Source organism: Falco rusticolus, chromosome 3, assembly GCF_015220075.1.
Source record: "Falco rusticolus isolate bFalRus1 chromosome 3, bFalRus1.pri, whole genome shotgun sequence".
NCBI classification, from domain to species: domain Eukaryota; kingdom Metazoa; phylum Chordata; class Aves; order Falconiformes; family Falconidae; genus Falco; species Falco rusticolus.
In genome coordinates this window covers 58871033-58897286 of record NC_051189.1, presented here as the reverse complement: position 1 = coordinate 58897286, position 26254 = coordinate 58871033, and the positions used below count along the sequence as shown (strand labels likewise).

Below are 26254 nucleotides of genomic sequence, written 5' to 3'. Positions count from 1 at the left end.
ATCTGTATTTTTTGTGTTCGTTAAAATTATCCATTGTCTGCACAGTACCTCAGTCTCTGTACTCAGTTATCCAAACTGTACACTGCATAGAGGTAAGCGTCACACAATACAATGCTTTCCAAACATAAAGGGTCATTACATATCCTTCTGCAATAGCAGTGTACAAGTTCATGGTAAAATCCAATCCGAGTCCAAAAATCTTTAACTGAGCATCTGAGCTCTTTTACAGCTTTGTACAGGAGTTGCTCCCACACAAGCGATTATTCTACCTGATACCACATGGGGAATGCATTGTATAATTCCATGTCTCCCTTTTGCATAGTCTCCTTTCTGCACATATCTAAGGCACCATGGCATACTTCGGACACCTAGCCAGAATGTGACAACTCAGCCAGTTTCACCCAAAATGTAGAATCTGTGGGTGGGGGCCGTTTTGGCTGTTTCAGTCCAAACATCCATTGATTTATCTGTTCCCATGTTAAGGACTGACCCATAGTCCCCAGCTGCTTTCCTGCCATCCTGCGATGGTGATGAGAGCACTCATGTATCAGTCTTCCCTGGTCTGGCTCAGCTGGGCTATGCCACCAGAGTTGCAATTTTTATTCCTCAAGTCCCTGTTTGGGCACCATTTGTGGCATACAAAGGCACAGAGCCCAAGTGAGATCCTTTATCGCACACATGAGTGCTGGCTATATACAATCATTTATTCGCCCAAGTTCTGCCCTGGAATGTGCCTATGTGCAGCAAAGCACCTTTGCAGCCAGCTCACACTCCACCAAACCATTTACTCCCTCCAAGCTCATCTGAGGAGACCTCTTCTTCCCAGATGAGGATTTAAGCTGTGGGAGGCTTTGGACAGCCCCCCATTGCAGACAGGTGCGCACAGAACTGATTTGTAGGTGAGCTCCGAGAGCCAGATTTAGTGCTAGTTGCTTCCTCACTACATTTTAAGGCATAATCACTCTGCAACCTGGTACCCAGAGAACGAACAAAGCCTTTTCTTTTATCTTTACATCCAGGGCTCGGGAGTAAGCAGGAAAAGCCTACACAGATTTCAGAAAAAGTCCTTACAGCTGAGCCCTCTGGTTATCTAGAGAATTCAAGAAAGTGTCTTTAGTCAGGATAGCTTACGTCCATTGAATTTCCATTGAATTCAGTTCAGCTATAGTTTATAATGCATGGTTAAAATTTAGCGTAATTTTCTTCAAAGAGCAGGCGCATAGACTTGTTGGACTTCTCCTCCACTGAGTCAAAGGAGAGTGTTCCTTCTTTTGTAGCAAATAGCTTCAACATCCCAGTCCTTTTGTGCTAAGAAATGAAAGGATGTAAAATGTACATAAATATACGGATATAATGAAAGTCTATTTCTTTAATTTGGTATTAAGCAACAGAAATAGTCCTAATACTGATAAATTAATTCCATGTGCCATATGCCAGAATTTGTGTAAATATTTGCAGACTGAAACCATTTTATTCCTTCAGTTATTGAGCAAATTCCTCAAAGAGTACTCATCTTTACAGCTTTGTGATTTCAATGTGAGTATGCTAATTTTAATCTAGCTTTTTATATGTGTAATATGGTAACGGCTAAAAAGCCCATAATTTCAAACTTTGTCCACAGTGGTCAGGAATACAGACCTTAAAGGCTGGAGTGTAGATCTTGATGTCATGCCAAAAACAGATCACGTGGCTAAAAAGAAACTATATTTCTACTTTTCCTAGAATTCATTGTTGGGTTTTTTTTGTTTTGTTTTTATTTTTTTAATGTGTGCCATCAATTATTTAAATTACTCAGGCGTTTTAGATTCAGTGTAGGTGGCAGCAATAAGTGTTACAATAAACTAGTTTTATGCATACTTGCCATTGTCCTAAACCTCCTAAATATGGAAATATTTGGAGAATGTTTATGAAGGCATAGTACCTGTTTTGTTTCCTAATGTGGATTTGAGAATTTAAGTACCTTACAGTGTGGTGTCTGAACAAATTCTTACACTCCCATCCTGAAAACAGCATTATGTTTACAAAGAAAAATTTGCTGCAGCAAAAGGTCTGCTGATTCACTGCTGTTTGCCCCATGATGTTCATTTAGATTAGTGCTGCTACAGAGATTTAGTTCCACCTCAGAAGATAATGAGTCTAAATTTTATTTCTGTTAGCTGTGTGGGCATGTAGTGCAGGATAAATATCTGGAAAGTAAAGGTGAGGGGACAGAAGCAGTTGTTCATTTGGTAAAAATAGTTTTAAGGTAACCATTATTTTTTATTATTATTTTCCACCAAAAAAAAAAAAAAAGACTTTTTGCAAGAAACATTATTTAACAAATTTGGGATAAGTTTCCCATTCCCTCCAAAATGTGAAGAAGCTGAAATATGTTGAGCTTTTTTAAGCAAGTGATCTGGATACCACTCTGCAGGCTGGTTCTAACTGCAGCTCTGCCAAACACTTCCTCTAAAAAAGACACAGGTAAATGGAACAGGACTGATGCACTTGAGTGTTTTGCCTGATCAGTCTTAACCAACCTGTGCATTCAGGTTCAGCTTCCAAAGAAACCCTAAAAAAGAGGTATCGGTGAATACAAAATGACTTGTAGGAGAAAGGGAAAAGGACCCTGCAGTTCCCAGTGAGCTGCCCTTCAACTGCCTCTCTCAAGAGTGTGCATGTATGGTGCCGTCAGCAATATCCCCCCCACCCGTGGCTGATCTGTCTCAGTAGTTCTTCAGCTTCTTCAGTATGAATACACAATTAAGGAAAAGCAGAATGCCATTCCCGCTGTTAGTGCAACAACAGGACATGGTCAGCTCCTTGCAAAGAGATTCAAGCAGTGTAATTCACTTTGCCAGCCAGCTGAAACATAAAATGGCAGCAGGTGGGACTTTTATTTTTTTCTTTTCAGGCATATATTTTCTTCCTTATTTTTCACACTGTGTTATTCTTTCATCCTTCAAAATAAACAGAACTGGCACATGGTGCCCTGTTCAGTTACCACAGCACTGAGGTGCTGTTCACAACAGGAATTTCCAGTTCCTGTAACAGCCAAGTGGAGCAAGTCAACTCTGCTTCACATTATACTCACTGGATAGGAGCAGAACTGCTATTGATTGGCAAGTTGGCATTAAAACCTTGACCATATAAGCAGCTTAAATCATTTCACGTACAGATCTCTAAAGAAACTTCTTTCATATCCACCAAATACCTCGTTAACTAAAAAATTTTCATCCCAGGGTGTATGCAAGACCTCATTCTGCCATAAAAATTTACCATTGACTTAGCTGGTACAAGATGAAGCCCTACAAATCAAACTGACCTCAGAACTGTAATTGTATTTCTAAACCTCCTACCAAATCTGGAGTTTTAATGCTACATGAGCTAAGCAGTATGACTATTTTGTTATCATTCTAACCAAAACACTCAAAGCCTGCCAATCTTCTGATCAAATATGATTATCTATAGTGTAGACATGTATGTATGAACTAGTCATGTAGCTTCCCCCCTGAGTCAAAGGAAAGAAGTAGGTACTTCTGAGATGTGATGCATCCCATCTTAATATTGACATTAAAACCAGGCCAAGTAGTTGTAATCAAGCTGTAAAGTGGCCTGTTCTTATCCATTGGCTCAAGAAAGAGTATGGGGAACTAGCCCACCCACAGCTTTCTCATCCATGTATCCATACCCACAGCTAGTTGAGATTAATCTCACCAAAACCAGTGAAATACGTCTGAAGCAGAACATAGAAAGGAAGAGGATGAACAGCCCTCGCCATGTCCCCGCAAAAAAACCAAACCAAGATTCAGGGGAACATTAAGAGCTCGGGAAGAGGGGACATTGGATCAGCACTGTGCCAGCTGGCGCTGTAGAGCAATAAACCTCAGAGGAATCCTGCCAGTTAGAGTAATCTGGTTGCCTTCTGATTAAAACATGTGATGAGGCAATCTTCTTTTAATATGCCAGAAGTTATGGTCTAAGGTAGGTACGGTAGATATTCATACTATGATCTTGGCGTTGTCTTAATTTTGATCTCTAAAGCCACACTGCTCCGCAGGAGGCTCCCCCCCGTGCAATACTGGCTTTGAGGTGGTGGCATTTGAAACGCAGTTCAGATTAACATTAGTCTTTCTGCATAAATATTTTGCTTCAAATATAAATATTTCACTGCAACACTGATCGATGCAGATGCAGTAAAAATGATCGGGAACGGTCATGCATTCTTTAAACTAGAGTACTCCAAAGTAGGAAAACTAATTTATCAGTTCATTAAGCACTCTGAGGAACTGCTCCACTGAGGCAGTAGCTGTCTGCGTCTGACCTGTGCTTATAAAGCTGACATGCTGAGAGTGACCCTTAGTTTCTCAACAGTGTGCATTTGGCAACTGTTATGTCTAACTGTTCAAATGAAATGATTATGCTATTTCATACTTCTCATTTTCATCAAAAAGGATTAGTTTATAATCCTTACTACCATTTCATTGAACTAGCAAAGCTGTTTTTCAGCTGCAACAAAAACATTTTTAAAAAAGTTATCCTTTATGACTGCAAGACAGATTGATTTTCCCTTCTCAATTTTTTTTAAAAACAAAAATAATTCCAGGCTCAAATTACAACTTGCGTAGAAGCTTTTGCTACTTCAGGATATTTTTACCATCCTATTGCTCCCCTAAAGTATAATCTTGGGAAGCTTTAAAGCAAGCAAGCAGAATGGAAATGTGTCGATATAGTTTATAGAAACTGTATATCCATAACAAGTTTGCTAGTGCAATGATAAACATGGTATTAATAAGTTTGTACTTGAAAATGTTTTCCTAACATTGTTTAAAGACACAAAGGTTCAAGTTGTGAGCCTAAAACTGCCTCCCTGAGAGCTTAGCCATCTATAAACTCACCAAAACAACATAATATTTGACTCTATATTGTATGGCATCCAAACTGTGTTACACATACTGCTTTCACTGACTACAGTCAGCAGTATTAAATATACTGCCAAGGTCTCGTCTCTTATGATTTAATCAAGATTTGACATTAAGAAAGACATTCTGTATTTATCATTTGGTTTAGTGTATATTAGGTTTTCATAGAGATGGTTTGAGCAGAAATGAAGCTGTGTCGTGTCAGCTTCCATCCACCCATCATATCTCCACAGCGGTTTTCTAAACAGAATGTGATATTGCTGTCTTCTGTAAGCATCTGTAATTGCCCGCTAGTTGAGGCATCAGAAATTTGGTTTGCCTCTGTGTAAGTGATCTTCCTACGCAGGGTGTTTTTCCCTTCCCATGGAAATAGATGGAGTAATGAATATAGGACTGAAATACTGAGACAAAAAGCAGCACCGGGCATTTGCTCTGAATTCCAATTTTCCTGTTCAAACAATCTGTCTATAAATGTCTGTAGCACCTTTACTTTTGTTTCCTGTTCTGCTCTGTGTGTTGTATCAAAGGATCACGTTATGTTATACAATATATAAAATGTCACTGCTAAAATGGAGTCTTTTCCAGTAAACTATTACAATAATGTATTTCAATGTCATCTGTCTCTACACACAATGAATAACTGAGAAATGAGAGACAGCTGTTTAAAAATACAGATATTTGCAGCAATAGCCCTTGAACATGTACAGTCTTTTCCATGCCTTGTCTATGTTTTAGTTTATATTTGCTCATGAAATTCCCTGTAAAACGGTTACACAATAATAAATCATGTGTCAATTTTACAGATCAATAAAAACCCCACCAAAACAGTCGTGAGGAATGCTCAGCTCATGCGATACGTAGCAGACCAGTGAGCAAACCCAGCTGGCTATTCAGTGAAAGCAGAGAGCAGGATGTACAAATGAGAGCTGTGTGTTACCAAGTGTTTCTTTTACAATGCCTATTACCCAGGCAAAGCTCGTAAAGTGAGATTCTGCTCATTACAGACATGCAGAGGAGAGATCGAGTTGGTCTAATTACAAGGTGCATAGAGGAGCAACTGGATGCATTTGCCAGTCCATAGGCACTGGGAAAAGTGGGTGGTTGCTGGGCTGCTGCTGCTGTGTGACACCAGCTTGGGAAATTGTGTTGCTCAGTCACCTGAGAAAATTTCTTATCTCAAACGTCTCCCACACAGAGTCCCATTTCAGTACCTGGGGCTTTGAAAAAGGGCAGGGGCGGTGGGAGGGGGGGGGGGTGTGTGTGGGGGGGTGGAGGGGAAGCGCATGATAGCAAAGGAAAAACAGCTAGAGGAAAAATAGCTAATTAAATGCTAATATTCAGTTCTGGGTCATGGACTTGTTTTATGCACTCTAGCACAAAATGTTTTGTAAAATTTCAAGTGCTGAAAACACTTTCATTTTTTTAGGTAGAATCAGGCTTGTTAAATTAAATTCACATTTTTGAGAAGATAAGGCTTGAGGTATTCTCAGTCTTGGGATGGATTTTATGGCAGATGAAGAAAGCTGCAATGGACTTTATGTGGCTAGAGTGTGAGCTGTGCCAAATTCAGCTGAATTATTTATGTGAGCATTTTATGACTAAATGCTGTCATCCGCTGGGGATGTCAGTGTCCACAAACATAAAACATCTAACTGGAGACTTGGTTGGATTAGTGGTTATGTTAATACAAAACCTTGTCACCGCATCTATTGCGTTCATCAGCACCTGTGGATCTCTTCACGTGCCATGTAAAGGCACTTTGCCATCAAGTAATGGCAGTTGGCAGACTTAGCGGATCACCTACTGCTAAGAAACCACTTCACAAGGGTACAATCATCCAAGTCAGAAAATACAGCAGCAATTCAGAGGACAGTGGTGATCAATACATTCTTCCACGGCAGCAGATTTTTCTCCAGGATTTCACTGGGAAAGGACTTTAATGAAGTTTATCACAGAGGAACTCTCCTTCACTCTTCTCCTGTTTTTCTAGACTTACAGGGCCCAGGTAGCCCTAAGCAATTCTAGATGAGTACAGGTTTAATAATCACAAATATTCTCAAACACAGATCTATGCCATTTTTGTAGTTTTGTATTTATTTACCATTCTTCAGACAGGTATGCTTCTGTTTCCAACAGTGTTTTCAGACAGTGACAGTACTGCAAGTAGTAATATATGTTTTTTAAAGAATGGAAAAATCTCTATTTTACAATTCAGGTGACAGACTGAATATGTGTAATATACACTTTTCAGATACTCCGTGGGCCAGAAAAGAGGTTCCTCATTTATACATTACAGGTAGACCAGAGAGGGACAAGAAATTGTTCCCTTCAATGTAAATGATGGAGTGTGACAGTGTGTCACAGGGTGATGAACAATGCCATTTGAAAATTCATCCCTGTAATTAAGTCAAGCAATTCTGAATACGAATTGACCTTTAAAAATCACCAGCTATTTATCCATATTTCAAAGAAAAGGCTGAAATTATTGACATTTATAAATTGGACACAATTTACATTTTGGCAGCAATAGCAGTATCAGCAGGATGGGGACATAACCACACCGTTAAATAAGTAAAACAAGCAAGTATCCTTGTAAATCAAGGAAAATGAATAGATCCATAAAAGAGAAGTTTTGATTATGAGATGCAGACACTTAACACATGGTATGAATCCTTCTCAGCTTCATGCCCCTGTGGTTCCTGACATGCCCATTGAGGGTTTAAAGAGCTTTATCCATCTGCAGTATGAACAGTCTGTTCTGAGGCAGCTGGAAATTACATGTCCTGAGAAATCTGATATAATTTTCCCCAATTACAGCCAAAGCTAATAGGAGGCAGTTAGAGAATATAATCTTCTCTTTCTAGGTTGCAGTCTAAGTGATGTGCAATACATATATCAAACTAGAACATCATCTAAAACAGTTGTCTCCAAAAGAGGTGAGTGTCAAAAATGAGAATCTTGAAAGCAGGGAGATTAAAGAACATGGGTGCTGGTGGCCATGCCCAATGCCCATGCACACACAGCTACACACCTACGTCCAAATTCTGCCTCTCTCATGGAAATTAGTCTTGACTGACTGAGAAGGAACTGTAGCTGGCTGCATCATAACATTTTTTCCTCTTTGGAGATATTGTGAAGATTCTAAAAATATAAAGATGAGACATGGAGACCACTCATAGCAATAAAAAGAGAGCTAGAGAGTGGCTATGGTACAAGTATACACCATGTATGGTCCATCAGTTAGGTACTTCTATAGCTAATCTGCAATGAAGACAGTACGTGCATCATTGTTGCCATAGTTACATTGGCCTTGTGGGACACGTACTGTATCACTCTTGTCTTGCACTTATTTACTGGAAAAAAGAAGCAATCTCATCTATTATTTATATGATCCCTGTTTCATTCACCACTTCATCTCTACTCTGCACTACCATAGAGTCACTTCACTTTCTCACAGTTCTTTGAGCATGGCTTGTATGATCTCAGATTAGACAACCATGAAAATGGCATAAGATAATTTTCTCCTGAAAAATATAAAGCCTCCCATGATCTTATGTGAATATGAAGTCCAGACTGTGTTTTGTTGGGTTTTGGGTTGTTGGGGGTTTTTTGTTGGTAGTTTTGTTTGTTTGTTTGTTTTTTAAATAAACATTAAATACAGTATTCTTAACAGGATTTTCAATTATTTTCCAAGCATGGGAGGAAATACAAGTGAACCCAGTGGCTAGATTACATGCTATAAAGTAAATAAAGTAAATGTTGTATTTATTATTTTAGTCTTCAGTAATTCAGCCTTCTCTTGATGCAAAGTTCATTACAGTCCTCAGGAATCATACCGATTTAACACTGATTTACTAATAACAAAGATGTACCTGTCCTGTAGTTGATGTCCTGGGAAGATAAAGCAGACAGAGAAATAAAGAAAATGCTTCTTTTAGTTATTTTTTGGTTTATAGCCTTAAAATATTTGTTAAATACATTACAGTTTCCCACAACTTTGACTAAAGTAATTGCCTAGAAAATAAAAACAAAATAATTGATTACAAATAATAGTCCATGTACTTCAGTACAGCATTGCAAGCCACCTGCCTTCTACAGAATGAGCAAAGGAAAAGAAAAGTGACTGTGCTTTTTGGACTGTGCTGTGCTGAGACGTGATGGAGAGAGAAGGGGCTCCGGGAAAGCGCGGTGTGCAGGCTCCAGGGGATACATCTGGCCACAGTTCAAAAGCTTGAAGCTTGAACGGTTCTTGCCCTCAGAGGAGCTCTGAAAATCCTCCCTTTCTTTTTTATTATAGTGGCAGGAATATAGAGTCAAGAATAATTTCAGTAGCTGAGACTGGCAGGTGACAGCTGTCATGGTTTCACTGTGGTCTCTGCCTGGGCAGTTTTATGGCACTGTGCTATTGATTTATAAAATTATTTGCTGTGCTCCTTCCTATATTAAGTAAAAGCATATTAAAAATTAAAGAACCAACAAGAAATCAACAAAAAACCAATGGTATATGTACCTAAGGAACAGATTCCCAGTGGCTGGAAGAATCTAGGCTTCAAAATGCAGGGTATTGTAAGAGAGCAAATTTGGTTTTTTGGGTACCACTGAGATATGTTACCGTGCTCCACAGAAACAGCACTAAAACCTTGGGTGCTCATGCCCCAGCCCTGCTGCAGTTCCAAGGTGCATATGGAGGTGCATGCACGTCCAGGCTGCCGAGGCTGCACATGCTACTTTCCCCCTACAAAATTAAAGTATGCTTAGAATATGGACAGAAATACTTAGCCTTGATTCTGTCATGAATTGGTAGTTGGAGCACAACCTTTGGAATAGCACAGCAAAATCACCTTTTTCTTGCTGTGTCCAAATACCCTTTTGAAAGTCACTCCCCTAAATTATCACTTAAACCATTTCTCTCATCTTGCTGTAGCATCCCAAGAGCCTGAACTTTAGCTGTGCTACTTTATTACTGTCAGATGACAGCCTAACCTAGTTTTGTTTTAATCCTTCCCTACCTATCTACTATGAAAATGTGTTCAAGAGTGTCCTCCAAACTAAACCCACAACTCCATGGTGACCCTGCAACATAGAACAAGACCATTTGAATTTGACACCCATCCTCTTAAATCCAATGTCACATCCTGGATTCAGGCCGAACAAGGACTTCCTTTCACAAGGGTGTCTGTGGTTGCCTTTGCACCACATCATCCTGCCAGATAGATAACACAATAAAGGAGAAGAGCCGTTACAGGCAGAGCAACGTTGGCAGCTGGGGAGCAGGAGGCTGCCACCCAGGACAGTTGTCAGCTTACCTTGCACAGCCCTCTTCAAGCATGCTCCTAAAATCTGAGCTGCAAACACATATTGGTGTCACTTACTCATCTTGACACTAAGCTGGAAAGAGCTATGAAGACTGCTAACCTCAGCAGCATCTCGTTTCATGTGTGAGTAATAAGTCCATATTCCCTAGAAGATGAATGTTAATGGCTTGAAACTGAGAGGTGTTGAGCATTTAAAGCCTCTGCTGAAGTCATCTACTAGTACAGAAGGCACCCTAACAATTACGGATGCTCCTGCTCCTCCTGGGATTAGGACATAAATAAGGCTTCATATTTTTCTGTAGTTAATAAAAGAGCTCCAATGTCTTCTGCATAGAGAAAAAGTAATAATATGGTATCATTTAAATGACTGCTTTGTACTGTTCAAATGTGCTTATCTGTTCTATTTAGCTGTTTTCAGTGAAGCAGTATCAAAGGGTTATAAACAGTCCACCTAATGCTGTGAACACACACTGTGAATTTCCACATATTTGTCAAGTCATTTGTCAGAGTTCAGCTAAATGTAATCCTACGTCTCTTGCTGGCTCATGACGATCCTAGAATGTGCCGATTAAGAAATAAATGTATTTCTCTGAGACAATAATGATTGATTCCTGAGCTTCAAGAGTGGAAGCTAAAAGAAGTTCTCTGCACAGGTCTTTTCCCCCCAGTTATCCAAAACTAAACTGCTTGAGCAAGGTATTTTTTCCAATTAATCTCCCATTCAAACAAAAAATATTTTGAAAAAGGTTCAACTTTTTCTGTGAGATGTTTCATCTTTAGTTCAAGACAATCAAGCATTTGGTGGTTTATTTATAACTCATATACAGAAGTTTAAAAAAGAAAATTAACATTTGACACGGCATAGTCAGTGCTGATCCTATTTTGTTCTTGCAGTGGGAAGGTGTGAGAATGGGAAAGCAGATTCCTGTCTCATAGTTGTCTAGGGAAAAAAAAAAAAAAAAAAGAGAAAATAATTAGAACCAGGTTGAATTGTTTTCAGAATGTCTTAAAAGCATTAGTTTTCCACACATCTAACACATTATTGGAAGTTTCAATATATAAACCCTGAAATATCCTAATCTCTGGATTTGAGGCTATTGCATACATGCAGGAGTCCTCTTCCCTAGCTCTGATATTATTGCCTATTCTTTTCAGGTATCACTCAAATGATAGCAAACTTTTCTTTTTTTTTTTTTTTTTTTTACTCTTGGGAAAGAAATATATGCTTTTTTTCCAGCTGAATTGTCTTAGGTTCATAGCTTGCAATTTTAACAGGCGAACAGATGATACCAGCAATATTACAATGTTTTTAACAGACAAAACCTCAGAGGAACAGGGTCAAGAAAGAAAAGACTAAGACAGCACTATCTGCATTTTTTTTCTCTTTTCTTAGGCCAGTCACAGTCAATATGAGGTTTATGCTGGGCATATCCATTAAGTTTAATTAAGTATTTACCTGTCCCCCATTAGCCTGCAACAGTTGGAAGCCCTCTCAGGAAGGAATTTTATTAGGTCCAAGGTGCCCATAACCTCTACTTTGCCCAAAGACAATCCCGTGAATGGGCTGTGAGATTTCTGTAGAGTTCTGAGATGTGTACATGGAAGAGGACCTTCACACCAAATGTCCCCCAGACCCATACAGCTAATGCTATTGGCAGACTTCTTTGCAAGGCTTGGGGACTTCATACAGTGCCGTGCCACCAGAAATCACAAGCTCTCATTTCTGGAAATCCTAGCATTAAAAATCCATATCAGCATAAGTTAAAAGTAAACAATAACATTTTCCTTGATTTTCAGCAAGGTTAAGTGCTTCCAGCTCCTACTGACTTTAGTCAGATTTGTGGGTACTCAGCATTTCTGCAAGTGAAGTCATTCAAATTGAAATTTTCTTGCTCTTGTGATTTTAAAAACACTTTAGAGCTACTTTCACAGTCAATTATTCTTTTGGCTTCTCTATAATTTTTACAGTGTTAAGACTTCTTTTTTTTTTTTTTTTTAAATTAAACCTAATATTTTACTATCACGTAGGGGGAAAAAAAATCCTGGCCCAAAACTGCCAACGAATTGTGACTATACCTTTATTCTTATATGAATAAGAACTGAGCCAACACTTTTAAAACTTGACACAAATTAGTTTTCTCCATTATTATTGAATATGTAAAGTAACCTTATTCTAAAACACTCAGTAGTGAGAAGCTCTGAGTGTTTTTGAAATTGAAGTTATATATTGACATGACTGAAATACTGATTTAGGCCTTGGGTATAGCTTCTCAATTCAAAAACTTCTGTTAAGATTAAGATTCTGTGAGCTCTTGCAGCTGAGAAATTGCTCACTGTTGCAATTTAACTTGGGGAGAAAAAAACTGGGGTGGGGGAAGTAGGTTATCTCATCAGTTCATACTTTACAATCAGAAATAAATGATTGTAGAATCCCCTTTTAAAGTGACCATTAAACGTACAATTTAGTGGATTCAAAAGTTACAGAACATAGCTCTTAGAAATAACTTCAAATTTTTTTCTCATGTTGTATTTTTATTAATAAATTGAAAAAACAGTATACAAATAAAAATTAAAATTTTACATGAGCCAGTGTGATGGGGACAGTACATAAATTAGAAGACCAGAAGACATCTGTGCAATCACCCTGTCTGGCACCCTGTGCAGTCACATTTCTCAAATAAGTCCTCCATGTATCCCCAGAAGCATCTGCTTGGCACACGGTTCTTAACATAGGAGAGGAGGCAGAAAGCCAAGGAATTTAAACTTTCCTGGTAAGAACCCACTTCTCCACCAGTGGACTCTTGCAAGTTTCTGAATACCTCCTCCCCTCACATTTCCCTTTTGGTTTCCATGGGCTTGTCAGGGACATACCCATCCCTGTCCCAAAAATATTTTCTGAACTTCAGTTCAAGAACTGCAGTTTGAGACATATGGTAGATGTCAGAAAATTTCCTAAATTTATTCCTGTTTAAACTAGGGCTTCCCTTTGAGAAAAAGGAAAAAAAAAAAAAAAAAAAAAAAAGAAAAAAGAAACCACCCAAACCAAAGTGGAGGGAAAACAGCCAAGAGATAGAGGATTCAGCACAGTACTTTGTCAAACCCTTCCCATGGGTAACTTTCAGCAGTGTCAAGAACCTGCAACTCACTTCTAGTGCTCCAGCCACTGGATTTAGTTGTATTTGTCTTCTAGGCTCAGACGCATGTCTGAGTTTCACTCCCCATGTCAATATTCATCAGCTTTGGTCAAGCGCCCCATTAACCTTCTCTTTGGCAACTTCTCAAGCGTTTTACTAGGCAGGACATTTTCAGGCTTCTAATTACAGTCTGCTCTGCACCCACTCTGACCTATTAACGTGCTTCTTGACCTAGAGACACCAGACCTGAACTGATAACGGTCATACCATATACCAGAGGTGGGTTCAGTCACACCTATACCAAACAGAGATGTAAAGTCATCTTCATGTTTCTTGCTCAATTTTCTCCTGAATCATGACAGGAGTACATAATTCTTTTGGGCAGTGACCTTGTGAGCTCAATAAGAACAACTTATAATCAGATAAGTATCTGCCAAAAACGACTCTGTTGAAGGCTACTGTGTACAGAGTTCATATACTTCTTATTAAAGAGATTTTTATTTGATGCAGGTCACAAATTCTGATCAGCTTTGTTAAGAGATGTTCTCTCTTATTTGGCAATATCTAATTGCATCTAGTACCACCGGTTTTCATAAGACCCTGGTGTATTTCTTCACAGCTGATGTGACCCTTAAAATGCCAGGCAATTTAACAGTTATTTCAGTCTCTTGTCTTGCATTATACAGTACTGTTGTTATAGAGCTTATGTTGAAAATACTGTTGTAGTAGCAGATTAACATTAATACCTTCTTCACGTATTTTCTGACAGTAATTCTCTATTCAAGTCTCTCACAGGAGAAAGCACCTGACAAGAAGAGAAGAAAGTATTACAAATTAATGAAACAGAAGAAAAAAAAAAAAAGAAGATAATTTTATTTATATGTCTCAGTTCATTTCATAAGAAATGGAGATATGTGGGCCCTTGAGACTGCTGGGACTGACAACTGCCTGAAAAACAAGTAGGTCAGTTGGTAGAAAATGCCAGAGCAGGGATTATATTTTAAATTTGTTCTTTCTCTTAGACATATGCCTTAGTTGCCTATACATGTACCTTATTCCTATATCTGAGTAGATTTGTAACTAGAAATAAATTCACTCTGACATCTCATTTGTATATCTGATCAAAAGGAAGGTCTTCACAGTCCTTTTAGGTATGGACAGAGGAAGGTTGCCCATTTTCCATGTGTTGGTTAAAGCACTCAGACAGGATGGGTCTTAGTCCCTTGACCGTGTGGGATTCACACCCACATTTTCTTCTCCCCAGACAGGCATTTCACTGCATGACTCACACTTTTAGTCAATAACTTTTTAATGTAAATTGTGTAGACAGCCCCAGGAACAAAAGCCTTTACTCAAGTCACAGCATCCTTGGCTGAATACAGTTTCTGTGCCACGAAGTCAATGTTTCTCATTTAATATGTGTCTGTGTCCATGCCTTGGGGCTGCAGGACAGTGCAGCTTCAACAAGCAAACCCACGATATAAGATTAATATTAAGGATGTCTGAAAAAAATGGGAGTTGTTCCTTAGAATCTTTTCCTACTACCTGGGTGAGCGATGCTCTCTTTAGCCATGAGGTCAGGAACTGTCACCAAGGCTGTTGTGGAAAAGGTATGAGCACCAGTTTGAATCCAGTGCTGTACCAGAGGCTGCAGCCAGTGCCAAACACGGTTCAAGCTGTTCAAGGCCTCTCGGGATCATAGGACATCCAACATGGGAACTCTACATGATCCAGTATGGGAAGGAACAAGCACTTAGGAACGGATCCCTTAGCCAGCTTGGAATCTTGGTTTCCCTTGTAAAGGGAGAAACAGCCACCCTTTACCCATTTAAAAGATGGAATAAGCTATTTTCCTGAAATGCCTGTCAATCTGTGTTGAAAAGAGTGACTAAGGTTAAATTAAGTAAATGTCATTAGACTATCACCTCAGCTGCAAGAAAGGTGAACTTCAGGCACAGAAGGAACTTTCTGAGAAAAAGCTGAGCTTCTCAAGGAGCTAAAGGGGTTAGGTAGAAGCCTTTTCATTCTCCCATATCAATTTACATGTTTTCCCCTTATGTTGCCCTGTTGATACATAAGTGATTTTTATTCAGTTTGCCTGGATTCTCTAGGCAATGTAACAAAGACAAGACAATTTCTTTGTCCCTTGAAGCACTAAATTAAGCTAAATCAACATGACAAAACAGTTTCCTTTTCTAGCAGAACATCATCCTTAAGCACCTTCGTTATTTTCTGTCTGTATTGTCCTATACAATAGTACCCATTTTTCTGAGCTGAATTCTGTTTAAGTGAGCTTAAGAATGTCCTTTGACAATTACTGATGTTACCCTCCATATGACCCAGCTGTTACATGACAGTGGATTAGTGTCCTCATAATTCCCATTTAAAAAGTTAAAATGGATTGAATGGAACAGGTACTGTATTATTTGTGCTGATCTTTGTTCTGCTGTACCTCATTTTATCTTGTCCGAGCCATATTATTGAGAGCTGCCTAAAAAGAAATGTGATTCTAAAGGGAGAACTCAAGTTGAATGATTTGTGGATATGTCAGGGGTAGTCTTTGGTTTTCATACTGAAACAAAAACCAAGTTTCTTTCCCTATTTTTTTGTCCTTGAACAAAATCTGAGAAGTGGAAAACTCTCCTGATTTAAATTACAAGGAAAGAAATAATCAGGATTAAACTTTTGCTCTCAGCAGGTGAGATGCTTATATCTGACTTTTGCAGAATGAAATTTATCCCATCAGTATAAATTTACAGGTTTTGAAACAACTGATTCGTATGAACTCCGTGTATCAGGTTAACGTCTAACTTTGATTGCCAGTCTCTACAATGAAAATTAATATCACTCATACATTTCCTCTTAGACAAGCTGAATTTGTATCTGGGAATAAAAGCAGCAGATATCTTAGTCAATTCCTCAAGAGCATACTATTAATCTGAAGTGATTTTAGCTTTAGCTTAAGAAAACAATGGCTACTATAAAATTAATATATCAGCATAATGCTATTTGTTTATTGCACTATTACCTGAACCTTGAGTTTGTCTCCAAGATTAAACAAATTCAGTAACTGGGACTACCAGACCTCACCATTCTAACAGCACGCTGTGCTGGAGAGGAAGCAAGTGCATTATATATACATACAGAGTAAATTTTACTTGTTTCTTCAAAGGGTATCATACCCATCTCTGGATATGACAGTTTTTGCAGTTCAAAGGGCATCTTCTTTCTAAACTAGAACTCAGGTGGAACTCAAGATTTCTGGATGAGAGATGTTCCCTTATGCTCTACATGCCATGTTTAGCAGTGATTCTCTTGACTTGTCTGATAAAATCTGCAAGGAAGCAAACACATCCAAGTCTTCAAGTCAGAACGCTCTGTGCTCATATCTGCCATTAAAACAGCTTCATCTTCTCCTCTGGCTTTTGCAAGACTTGCAGCAATCCTGAGCTATTGCTGTATGCATGCTTTTTGTCCATCAAGAACTGACATATCTGGCCGCTTAATCTAAGTTAATGTTGCCAGTGTTTCTTCTCTGAACTACAGGGATATTTTTTTTACCTTCCCCATTTGTTTCTCAGTAGATTTACTCTGACTTCAGAGCAAACTTTCTACTCACTTGGGACCGGTTACAGCTTTTGCTGTCATTTCCAGGTAAGCATTATGCTTTGGTACACAAAGTCCCAGCTCTCTGTGGGTTCTTCTTCCACTCTGAGGAGAAAGTCTACTGAAAGACATGAGTTCCTGCTGTTTCAAAATCCAAATTCAGCTAGTTCTTTTAGCCTGCAGATAAGCAATACAAAACCACAAGCTCTGCTTGCTTTCTCCTTCTTTCTTTGTATGATTTGGATGTCATTTAGCATGAAAAGCTTGCGGCAAATTGTACCTTTAAAAGGTCTGACACAAAGAAGGCAAAATATTTAACTGTTTTACTTTGTTTTCATTTGTTTTATACACAAAGTAATTCAATAAAGTACCAGTATTAATCTCCATTGGGGGTTAAATAAAAGTATATTTATCTTAATGATTAATTTCCCTCACTCTGGGCAAAAGGAACAGCGATGTCCTGAACTTCTTCAGCACATGAAAGAAAAGATAAGGCGTTTCCTTCTAACTAACAGGCAGTGAGTTTTAAAAATGTCTAAACTATCATCTTCCTGCTGTGAATAGAAAAAGCAGAAACTGTAACATTTGTGAACCTGACAAAGAGTTAAAAAGAAATATTGTGTTAAAGAAAAAATAGGCAGTACCATGCAGCTAAAATTTTGATGCAAAGCACATGAAAAATATTTGCATCTTGACTACCAAAGATCTTGTATTTTTTCCCAGCTCTAATGCTTAATTTTCTTCTTTGCATCCACATTTTTTTTTATTTTGGCTGATTTATTTTGTTTACTTGCTTTTTAAATGATCCTGAAACATGTTCCTCAGTATTTATGCAATCTACTTGGAAAGAAGTAAATTAGAAATTATGAGAATGTGCCATTTCCAAAAGAATAAAAGATGGAAAGTAAGCTACTTCTAATTAGCATATAATTAATTAACAAATGGAAGCAAGGGCGACACAGCCTAGAACAGCTAGTTAAAAAATGAATAAAAATTAGTTCAGGGCTAAAGACAGGATTGTCCGGTGCTTACAGAACTGACAGTAACAAACCTACTGGAAATTAATACTACAAAAAGTGGAAAGAGTGAATAACAAAGGAGTTGGAAAAAAAAGATGCCTCTGAAGCAACTATTTTTTGGAATTATATAATACTACCATTTCACATCACCACAGCCTCACGCCTCCCAACTTAAAACCAGCCACACAGAAGTACAATGAAGCTGTTTATTTAGAAACCAAATCTTGCACAAAATCCTTCTATAAAAACTACTTAATCCCTGAAAAGAATTATTGCTCAGATCATAGAGTTTTATTTTCAGATGTGTAGAAAAAATTGAAACCTATAGTATAGATCTCGAAAACTTTTTGTTCTTCTTTATATACTCTCTTGGTATTACACTTATTCACATAAGACTACCTAAAATTTTGTCCACTTGATCAAGGAAAACCTTTTCATACCAAGGTCCAGAATGTTAATGATCTAAAAGTATATTTATTCCCCTAAAGAGAAATATTCTGATGTCTCAACAGTGAGCACGCATAAATCCAGTAAAACAGTAAAAGTTGCTCAGTAGCTTTGTAACTTTTTTATATAGATGTCTAATAATAGACATCCATAATCATTTTTAGGCTCTAGGCCAAACTCATCAAGCTATTGGACTGTCTGTGTAGCACTGGATTTCTCTTTTCTCTGACTTGTAGGGAGGCCACAGACAAGCAACATCACACACACAAAAAAATATCTCACAAATTTTAGAAATTAAGGGGGGGGGGGGGGCACGGGGAGGATTATTTCAAAATGCTTCTCTAATACCAGACTGTATTCTAGAATACGTTATTGCCACCATTTACCAGAGAAAAGAGACATTTGCCAAGAAAACATCAAAGAAACGCAAAACTCCTTGGATTTCCAGAATTAGTTTTTATTCTTAATGCTTGTTGCACTTTTTACATAGTTTTGGCGTGGGTAGTAGACCTCACTGTTACTACGCTACACCAACACAAATTCCTTTGGAGAAGCAGATCTGATCCAGCACATAGAAGAGAAACAGCAAAGAAATGAGTTGGGAAATCCTTGAGATCTTCTAGGTTGGAAAGCACAGAGGGATCAGATTGTCTCTGAGACAGAAGGAGCTTCTGAAAGAGTCAACAGCCCGGGAAGTCTTTTAAGAAGAGAAATGGTGTCTGCTGGGAAGTCAAACTGTCCCCTTCTGGGTATTTAAGGAATAGTAAAATGGAAAAGCAAAGGGGAAGGCATTAGATATGCAACATAACTCTGGCAGAATGAAACACTTTGTACATAGTTTATTCTACAGAGATTCAGATGTATATTTGCAAAATAAACTCTTCATAGCTGAATAAACACTGTATGTTCAGATTCTCAGCATCACAGATGGCACTTCTCTACTATTTCTATAGTTATACTAGAGCAGTAATTGTACAGCATGGAAACGCATGATATTTGCATTAGTACGCATATGAAAAGCAGGAACAACCTAACAATGCAGAACATCTTTCATTAAAAGTTCTGTGATGTGTTTGAAGAGTTTTTCTTAAAGATGTTGACCTCTCAGTAGGGTGAGTAAAAAACCAAAAGGCTGTTTGCCATCATTCATAGGCACATAAAGGGCATCATGAACTCCAGCTGAGACTGAAGCAGTGGGGAGTGATCTCTACAGTGTTTCAGTAACCAGAAGAAATTAGCACTGTACTCGTGAATCACAGTACTGCACAGCACGGTCCCAGATGTATTACTGCTTTTACCTCATCCAGACGAACTGTGTAGAATACTCCTTCCTCTCTGCTATGCCCCAGGCATGCCCAGGCATTGCCGGGAGTGTGCCAGTCGCCCCAGGCCAAAACTGTGCCAGAAGCATGCTGGCATATGGTGTGGACAACCACCTACACCCCCGTGCCTGTGTCCATGCCTCTGCCTGAAGTAGTGTGTTGGTGCAGACCCAGAGGAACTTCTGAGCTAAAGAAAGTTTTTGGACCTAACTCCCTCTTCAAATATTGTATTGAGTATTTCAGCTTTGTCAGTGGCATGCTATATCGGAGCAAAAGAGAAGTATGTGACACATTATGCTGCCTTTGGTTTCTTCTTGCAGCTTTAGAAAATCCTTCATCCTTAAATAATGAAAATGGTGAGAAAATATGGGGTCCTGGAATTCTGATTTTATGGCTAGATTCATTATCAGATACGTTGAAGTGCTGGAAATGAACCTATTGAGACTCAAGTGAAACAGCCACTGGCTGAAAAACTTCCTATGATCTAAACGCCATTTATCTCTATGGGTAAATGCAACACAGAAAATTAAATACAAACTTTTAAACGGATTCTGAATATGCTATTTTTGTAATCATTTCTATGCTGTATGGAAATTACTTTGAAAGTAACTTCATAAATCTTTATTTCATGCAGATATCACAAGGCTTCACAAACACTCCCTTGACCTTTCCAGCTTGGAGTATAGTAATGATCAGAATGCTTAGATGAAAAAGAACTTTTCTTTTTCATCAGACTGTTTTCTTCACTTGTGGAGAGGGAGAAACCCAGCTTAAGGTCTACAAGCAGCTACAGTTTTCCTGCAAATACTAATGCATCTTCAGTGCTTCAAGAGCCAGTGAGTAGGTAGGCTAACAAACAGAAACAGAGAAAATCTGTCATTACTAGTTTGTATAAGATCTTAGCCAGCAAACTGTAAAACACAAAGTGGCTCCATTGTTATGTAAAACTGTATGTATGTACTACATGCAACTCAGTCTACACAAGATTAATGTTCTTGCACATTTTCTGCCTTAAAAGAAAACCATCAAGTGTCAGGCAAAGTCAAGCAAATGTTCTTCCCTAAACCTGTATGTAGCATGACACCAGTGATTTTCTTTTCTTCTTGACAAACTCCTGCATCATTCACTGTACAGCTTCCCTTCTTCTGAAAAAGTAGTCTCTCATGAACCTGCCTCTCCTACCTGTAAATATAAGGATTTCATAAGAGGGAATTGATAGCAAATACAAAGGTTTTGCTGTTGATACTAAATTATTCAACACAGTAAAAACAAAATCCACCTGAGAATTGCTAAAGGTTGTTAGGTTATTGGGTATCTAAGCAAAACAATGAGGGTGTGATTTATTTATGATAAACACAAAGCATGCACATATGGAAAAGTAATTCTAACCATATGTAACTGACAATTTCTAGATTAGCTGCTGTCCCTCAGGGAAGAAACTATAGACTAACTTTAGCAGTTCAAAGTATCAGGTCAGTAATAAATGAAAAAAAAAAATACTACCAAAGTTGGAAAAAACAGAAGAAGAAAAGAGTGAAGGACGAGAAACTGAATATGACATTGTGATGGTGGCGTACCTTCATCTTGGATGATTTGTGTACTCCCCTCTCCCTATCCCCTCTCAGGAAAGGATATTATACAACCAGAAAATTCAAGAGGAGAGTCACAAGGCAAGACAACCATGTGCACAGGGTAGCATTCTTCAGCTTTGGAAAACATAACCAAAGTGGACTATGACAGATGTATAGGGTATCAGGAGCAGCTTGAAGAACAAACAGTGACATTGTTTCTCATGATACAAAACCAAGAGCCATCACAAGGGATTAGCAAGTGGAATGTTCAAAGTGAAGAAAAATCCATTCTTCAAACAGCACACTGCTCAAGTATAGCATTCATTGCCATGGAAGATAGCAGAGGCCAATTGTTTAGAGGGGCTCAAAAAAGCAGTTAAATCAATCAATCACCGTGTATGATCTAGGTCCAGAAATATCTTTGGTCCAGAAATTTCTAAGCCACAGATCACTGGGAGAGTACACTCCTATCAGTGCCTGTGGATCCAGGATCTTACACTTCTCCAGATATCAGTAGTTCAGTCTTGGAGGACCCAGATGGACCCACCACAGCCATGCCTGTGTTGTTCTCTTGATAAAATCTTTAAGCGTACTGAATGAGGTGTTTCAGACAACAACTTTACACCCATAGCCTGAGCCTATAGAATCATAGAATGTCTTGGGTTGGAAAGAAACTTAAATTTCATCTAGTTCCCACTCCTTATCACATGATCAGACACTTTATGAAGACCCCTGCGCAGTACAGCCCAAGATAAGGACTGTGAGGGGTTGAGGACAGCTAATTTCCAGAGGGGCAGTTTTTGTGAGCTATCAGCAGCAGGATATGTGAAGCTACAGTGATACCTGGAAAAGATGGCTTCAGGGGATTTAGCTGTTAGACTCAAGCAAATCCACACTGAGATCAGAAAATTTTCTAAAATTAATTTCCTGGGCCCAGAAGAAGACATACTGGTGTTACAAACAACCACCTCTTGTTGCATTTCTTTCCCTATTCTAAAAGGGGTGTGCTAAAAGGGTACTTGGGCTGACTGAATTAATTTTTTTCCATAATTTTTTCAGACAAAATATTTCTTTATTTTGTGTCATGCTTCAGGAAAATAGAGTTATTTTCATTAAATCAGTTTTCCAAGAAAATTCAGGCTTAGGCTGTGCAGAATTTCAGACTAAACATTTCCAAGCATGGCAAAGCCATAAGCAGTGAAACAGGTTTTTAAAATAGGATATTGCCTGGGGAGGTTTCGACTGGTTGTTAGGAGAAAAAAATCTTCACCAAAAGGGTTGTCAAGAATTGGAACAGGCTGCTCAAGGAAGTGGTTGAGTCACCATCCCTGGAGGTATTTAAAAGACGTGTATATGTGGCACTTAGGGACAGGGACATGATTTAGTGATGGACTTGGCAGTGCTAGGTTAATGGTTTGACTTAATGATCTTAAAGGTCTTTTCCAACCTAAATGATTCTATGATGCTATGATTCTATCATTTACAGTACCTGAAATTGATAGTATGCCTCCGCTGTGGGCACTATGAATTAATATTTCCACTCATTGGATATAATACCCTGGAGGTATTTAAAAGACATGTAGACACGGTGCTCAGGGCCCTGGTTTAGTGGTGAAGTTGGCAGTATTAGGTCTGTGGTTGAACTCAATGATTTTAAAGGTCTTTTCCAATGTAAATGATTCTATGATCCTATAATTCTATGATTTGAAAACTCCTTAGTACTATTGGTCCTATAAGATGAACAAAGATACTTTTTTAAAAATAAGGATGGTTTGATTCTCATAGAAAGACTATTTGAAACTACCCATGAATCACAAAACTAGATTTGAGACACCTTCAAACTATAGTATGGCTGAGTCAGAAGAGTTATTGCTTTGAAGAAGGCTGTAGCTACTTGCACTTCTGACCCCCTGTAAAAAGTCCAGTATTTTAGCTTGATTTTCCACTGAAATTGAGTTTGAGCAAAACACCAGGCTACAAATTAGAAGGACTGATCCATTGTAAATAGCAAATTCTATTATGGAGGTGGTAACCTCCAGCAGAATAGCCAAGCTGACAGCTGGGGATGATAATGTCTTAAACTACTGCAACAAGATTTACTCATCTGTCAAAGGCCTTAGAGAAACCAAATAGCTGGCTGACTGGGAATAAGTCACCCTTCACAGCACTTCAGCATTTAGTTTCACCAGCTGAGGCCCAAGCTGCAAACTGTTTCCACTGTATAATACCATCCCCTGAAGCTATCTGTTCTGAATGTCATTTAAACAGAGGCAGCGCTAGCGCAAGGATGTTTACCGTAGCCTGGTTGAGGCTGGGTACAGCAGCAGGGAAGGAAAAGGCTGGCATACATCGAAGCAACGGAAGGCATTTGTTTCCTCCATTGATCACTTCTTGCAGACGGGAGAGAATTGTAGGGAGCAGGGAAGGCTTTTGCTTGTTTGCAATGCTGGCAGTTAAGATGCTTTATAAAAAATACAAGGGAGCTACTAGTAAAGTGGGACTCCCAGCAATTGCAAGAGGAACTGTTGTTTCCCCAGCATGCAACCTTGCTCAGTAAAGTGACTACAGGAATATCAGCCGTACATCACAACTCAGACAACCTGAACAGGATAAAAGTAGCTTTGGCTCTCCCACCTACCCTCTCCCACTTCAGCTACGTTGTGCATGGTTAAAAGTAATGATTGTTCAAACATTTATTTTCATTGCAGAATTTAACACTGAAATGCCCCTTATTCTATAACCTTTCCTATACCCTATGCCTCCCTGAGCTTCCCAAACAATTCTTGGAGCTCTAGGTCCACAAAGTCCTGGAAAACTCCAGAAAAGGTTTTTGCATTCATCAAAGACATGACTATAAATCAAAAGCTGACAGTCTGTATTTCCAAAACACAACTATTTCATCTGATATTTTAGTTCCTGGTAATGTTGATATAAAAATTTCACTGAAAAGCTAATAACTTCATATTTTTTAAAAAATAAAATTGATCTTTTAGTTAGTTTTATAAAAAATTCATCAACTTTTCTGCATTCATATCTGCATAAAAAGGAGGAGAATTTACCTCCTTTCAACAGACTTATTTTTCCTTGATTGTAAATCTATGACAGAAGAACAGGTTAAAGAAAAGCTTTTTTAACCAATAGCACGATAACATCCTGCAAAAGGTTTTAATTGTAAGAATACATGTGGCCAATAGGTTTCTTTTACAGTCAGCATGTAATACATGTTTTGTCATGTGCTCAACTCCAGGAACAAAGGCAAGTGACTAGATCTTACCTAGAAAATTATCTTTAGGCATTACAATGACATTTTTATACGTATTACAGATGACTAATACTCAATCAAGCAACAGCCATGCATATTGCTGAGAAGCAGTGGTTTCTTTGCCCTTTCTTTTTTCTTTTTTTCTAAAGAAAAATAGTGAGAAACAAGTGTCAAAAGAATACTTTTTACAGATATCTCAAGCAGTGGCAATGAACTACCAGTCCTTGAGATAATATACTCAGAGTTCAGAAACAGGTGAACTAAAATGACCTATTTGTTAACCCAAATTTGAAGTATCTAATCAAACACAGTTGCTGCTCCAAAGTACTAACAGGTCGCAAATATTTTATATATCTATATAGATTTTTATATAGGTATAAATATTTATATATTTATGTATATTCCTTTTACTCATTCAAGTCCATGAGACAAGAAATTTTTATACCTGTACCTGGCTGAAACAACAATTAAAACAAATAGCAGAATGCCTGTGTGAGATGATAGGCTGCAATAAGCACTGTGCCTCTCTCCTATCTTCTCTGACATTTTAACATCTCCCTATAGATAAAGCATGTCCCTATGTATAAAAGACACTCAGCCACCACAGTTTCTTTTGACTTCCAAGGTGCTACATGCTGCTAGGGAAAGTAGTCTTGAGGAAATACATAGTCATAGAAAGACTTGGGCATGTTACAGCAATGGGCAAACACATTTTAGCACCAATAAACACAAACATTGTGAAATGTGTGAGTGATGAGCTGGAAAGGAATTAAACATTCATACCGTTCATAGGATTTTACATGTATGTCAATGATCCTGTATGTCATTGCAGCCAATAAAATGGAGAGCTCTGTTCACTGTGCAATCCCAGATATAAAGCAAATACTATGCCAAGCATGTATAAAGAACAGAACAATCAATAGTATGAAGAACATATTTATTTATATGCCAGAAAAATGCAGCCTTTCTATTATTCTTGTCTGGAACAATGTGTAAAGTATGCATAATAAAGAAGCACATAATCATAGAATCATAGAATGGTTTGGGTTGGAAGGGACTCCTAAAGATCATCTAGCATAAACCATGGTCAGGGACATCTTTCGCTAGGCCAGGTTGCTCAAAGCCCCATCCAGCCTGGCCTTGAACACTTCCAGGGATGGGGCATCAGCTTCTCTGGGCAACCTGGTCCAGTGTCTCACCAGTCTCATAGCACAGAATCGCCTCCTAATATCTAATCTGAATCTACTCTCTTTTAGTCTAAAAACATCACCCCTTGTCCTATCATTACAGGCCCTGCTAAAAATTCTGTCCCCATCTTTCTTACAAGCCCCCTTTTAAATATTGAAAAGCTGCTGTAAGGTCTTCCTAGTCTTCTCTTCTCCAGGCTGAACAACCCCAACTTTCTCATCATGTCTTCACAGGAGGTGCTCCAGCCCTCTGGTCATCTTCATGACCCTCCTCTGGACCCTCTCCAACAGGTCTATGTCCTCCTTCTTATGTTGGGGGCTCTAGAGCTGAACACAGTACTCCAGGAGGGGTCTCACAGGAGTAAAGTAAAAGGGCAGAATCACCTCCTTCTACCTACTGGTCACACTTCTTCTGGTAAGATTCAGAAAACAGTGATAAGAATAACTGGGTGAGAAAAAGCTCTTGCAAAGAGTTTGAAAAGACTGAGAC

At 38.5% G+C, this 26254-nt stretch overlaps 1 long non-coding RNA gene across 1 annotated transcript; it reads right to left on the bottom strand.

Annotated features, from left to right (window-relative positions):
- Positions 1-8685: 8685 nt before the first annotated feature.
- LOC119144187 lies at positions 8686-25746 on the bottom strand. The gene is made up of 3 exons (XR_005102981.1): positions 25660-25746; positions 14296-14298; positions 8686-8699 (listed from the first exon to the last, which is right to left on the bottom strand). It is a non-coding gene; the product is annotated as an uncharacterized LOC119144187 (long non-coding RNA).
- Positions 25747-26254: the final 508 nt, after the last annotated feature.